Genomic DNA, 4484 nt, shown 5'->3' on the forward strand with positions numbered 1-4484 from the left:
ATGAGATCGAATGTAAGGAATTACATGTACTGGTATATGTCCAAATTTGGCGCAAATGATGGCTCAATTTCAGGCTAAGTTGATTTTTAGTCCCAACGGACGAAGTCCGGGGTGACATAGATTGGGTCATGTCCGTCTGTCCGTCCGTCCGTTCACGCAGATATCTCAGACATGCCCTGGTCAATTTCTTTCAAACTTTGCACAATGATAGTACCCTACCTAATACAGATGCATGTCGATTTGTTTCACAATGCGATCAAATTTGGCCGTGTTAGAGGACTTTTTAGTTTACACCTCCATAGACTCCCATGTACAAGGCAGTTCTCCATAGACTCCAATGTATAAGTCAGTTCTCCATAGACTGTGACCCACGTATAAGGCCAAGAAAATAAAAATTTAGTTTCTCATCGTATTCATATTGCAAAAAGGATGCAGTGACACAGTTTTTAGCCACGGATGAAGTCCAGGGGGCTTATAGATGGGTCATGTCCGTCCGTCTGTCCATCCGTGAGTCCATCCGTTCACGCAGATATCTCAGACATGCCATGGTCAATTTCTTTCAAACTTTGCACAAGGAAAGTACCCTACCCCGTACAGATGCACATCGATTGGTTTTGTGATACGATCCAAGATGGCCGCCAGACGGCCATTTGTTACGATTTTTTTGTGTTTTCAGCCATAACTGAGGCATATCTCAACTGATTTCTTTCAAATTTGGTACAAGGGCATTGATCTATGTCATACATATGCATATTGATTTTTGTTGTAATATGATCCAAGATGGCCACCAGGCAGCCGTTTTGTTACAATTTTTTCGTGTTTTAAGCCATAACTAAGGCATATCTGAACCGATTTCTTTCAAATTGGGTACAAGGGCACAGATCTTTGTCATAGCAGCCATTTCAGTACGATTTTTTTGTGTGTGTTTTGAGCCATAACTCAGACATGTCTCAACAGATTTCTTTCAAAATTGGTACAAGGACATACAGATATAGTCATACATGAGAATGTTGATTTTTGTTGTGATAGATCCAATATATGGCTACCAGTTGGCCATTTTGTTTTCCATAATACAATGCAAGATGGCCACCTGACTGGCATTTCACTGCCAGTTTCCCATTTTTTTTCCACAATACAATCAAAGATGGGCACCTGATGGGCATTTCGCCTCCTGTATTTATGGCTAAAGCTAGTAGATGTTTTGAATAATGTCAACTTGGCACATGGACAACACACTGTATCTTTTATTTGCACATAGAATATTTCAAGAATATGATCAAATATGGCTGCCAGATGACTTTGTTTCATTTTGGTAATGGTGTTTCAGTCCCAGTGGACACAGTCTTGGGACTTGTTGTTTTTAGAGTGAATGTCCAAAGTACTACATCAAACTTTATGAAATATGGTACTGGTGATAATCTGTCAGTGTTAGGATAGGATGCAAAAATGTTTTGCAGCATCCTGTTGATCAAGTACTAATTGATTCATTTAATGACCTTTTGTAATTAGTATGGTGGCTTATATTGGTTTTATGTTTTCACCACCATGGAACTCATTTTTGGCCCATTAATTAAGCCCCATCTGTATCGCAGTATTTTTAATCACAGACCTAATTAATGAAGAGGACTCTTTCCTCTCAAAGGACTTGTAATTAAAGTACAAGTGGGGACTGTGTCATTGTCAATGACTTGTTAGGAAAAGTCTGAGACACTATAGCTTTAATGTAGCAAAGTGGACCCAGGCTTTGTCATTGACCTCTGAATTGTTAATAGAGGTTTTCTTTTACTTAATGTTTAAAGTAAATTGAAACTGAAAAAAAACTGCAATGCCTTATGTTTTAATTTAATGAATTGATAAAATTTAACAAAGATGACAGATGAAAAATCAGATTGTGAGTGATATTGACATGCTGTCTGTTGATCATATGTTGTTTGCTGAAGCCTCCAGAAAAATTATTTTTATTGAATATTTTCAATTCAATTAATTACTCTCAGTAATTGACATTTACAATGAGCTGAAATACAAATTATAAAACCTTGTGGCTTAAAACCACAGGCCCCCATTTTTTTCACCAAATCAGTTTCAAAAGTCTCAATGCTTTTAAAAAAATGTCAAAATTCGTTTGCTCAATCAGATTCAAAGTCAGTAAAACAGCAATAATGCAGAACCTGCAGGCAAACATCTCCTAGCACAATTCTACACAATAAAAAATGAATCTTTTAGGATATGGTCTTAACGCCATACAGATATTAAAGTTGTATGACATTTCTATTTTTCAGGATAGTCGATGGGCAGAAGCATTTACCAAATTGAATGAAGGTGATGGTCAAAGACAGATAAATGGTTTGCTATTTAGTAAACAGTGCAAAATAGCCACTGGAAGCAATGGAGCACAGGTATTCGTTGGAAAAATAAGTGATCAGTATGTTGCTGTCAAGAGAATAAACACTGATTTTGTGCAATCAGAATTGGAATTCTTTGATGCAGTTAAAGACTTGCAGATGTCTCATGTTCTAAAGTACATTTGCTACAGACAAGATGATGACTTCACATATTTTGCAAGTCAGTTATGTGAATATAATCTCAAAGAGCTAATTGAAGATAAGTCGTGTCCATTTCGTGACAGACTGGTACCAACTTTCTATAGACGTGTCGAGTGTGCATACAATTTTTGACAGGGTTGAAGGAACTACATAGTGCTGATATTCTGCATAGAGATATCAAGCCAGAAAATGTGTTAATAGGTAAGACCATTGGTCTTTCTTCAAAGTATTTTCAACCAGTTACAGTGCAGGTCAATTTACCTTGGATTTCAGTGTTTCACACAGACAGATTTCTTGACTATGAGAGATGTGTTATGTATTCGCAACATCATATCAAAGGGTTGGCGTTGGCTGCCGCTTGTTGTTGACTACATGCACTTTTTTACCACATATTGACAATATTGCATTTGACAATGTCAAAGTGTATCACCTGTACCCAACAATTAGTAAAATTAACTGACTTGTGCAAATCTTTCTGTTGGGTAATATCTATATGGGATGGCGCCCAATAACCGTCATGCACTGGCTGTAGTTTACGAGATGTTATATGTTACAAGAAAAGTAGGCAATTTACTTAATACTTATACACTTTGTTTTGAAATTGAGCCCATCTAACACTGGTCGGAATTTAATTTGATGGGTTTGAGTGCATGTTCACAAAATATTGATACATCTACATTTAATCCTTGGAAACATTTCGCTGAAAAGCGAACATGCAGTGGTGAAGGGAATGTACGAAACTTCTCTCGCAGTCAAGAAATATCTGAGGTATGTAAGGGTAGCTCAAACCCCCAACTGGGACTGTTTACTGGAACTCTGAGTTGGCTCAAAGTGCATTCTGGGACTGGTCCCAGTTGGCTTCTAGGACTGGTCCAAGTTGGCTCCCAGGACCAGTCCCAGATGCCTTCAAAATTCATTCTGGGACTGGTCCCACTTAGCCTCCAGGACCGGTCCCAGTCTGGGGATGGGAGGGAGGGGTTGGCGAGAGTACTTGCTGGAGCCCATTTTAGACCTAAAATCTTGTTATTTTAGGACCCAATTTTATACTAAAGAGGTACAGTAGCTGAAGACAAAACAAAAAGTAAACAATGACCGAGGAAGTGAACAGCCCAACCACTCTATCAGATTTAAATCAGTTCAATGTTGACAATATACAGTCTGTGAATGCAAGCTAAATGCATGGGCTTTGTATAAAGTGTTAGGGACTGGTCAATTTCTTCAGCCGGGGGGGGGGGGGGTGGATTCATGGGGGGGGGGGTTCACCCTGTTTTTGACTTTGGTGATAGGGGGGTCACCATGTTTTTGAAATGCCCAATAGGGGGTCATTGTGTTTTGAATTTCAAACAGGCTCATCATTGCCTAAATGCTAGTGTCAGCCACAAATTTCATCATTCAGTTGTATTTTTCGGCGCGCCCTTTGGGCGCATAACTTTAATAATCAGTCATATTTTTCAGCACGCCCAACTTTAACATATCAAGCATACATACATCAGAGATATCTGTATGTTCAATATTTTTCAGCGTGCTCTTCAAGCTCATTACTTTAATATATCAGACATTTTTCAGCATGCCCTTCAGGTGCATGACTTTACTATACAAGGCATATATATCAGAGATATCAGGATGGTTCATATTTTCGGCGCGCACTTCGGGCGCAATACTTTAAAAAATCAGAGATATCTTGATGTTTGCTAAGCGAAAGTGTACCATTATGAAATCTGCATTTCATATGAAAAGGATGACAAATTCCTGATACTTTTCTGTTCTCTCTATGAGAATTCAGTATGAGAAAGCAACATGCACAAATATTTCACAATATATATTTGATACAGTGACTTATTTTAGGGATAGAAAAATGACAAGATATCTTTCCTTCTCATTGATGCAATTATTTTCCTTTGTGTCACAGGTTTTCTGTAGAAAGATGCTTTTTTATGAACA

Source organism: Ptychodera flava, chromosome 22 (assembly GCF_041260155.1).
Source record: "Ptychodera flava strain L36383 chromosome 22, AS_Pfla_20210202, whole genome shotgun sequence".
Classification (NCBI taxonomy): domain Eukaryota; kingdom Metazoa; phylum Hemichordata; class Enteropneusta; family Ptychoderidae; genus Ptychodera; species Ptychodera flava.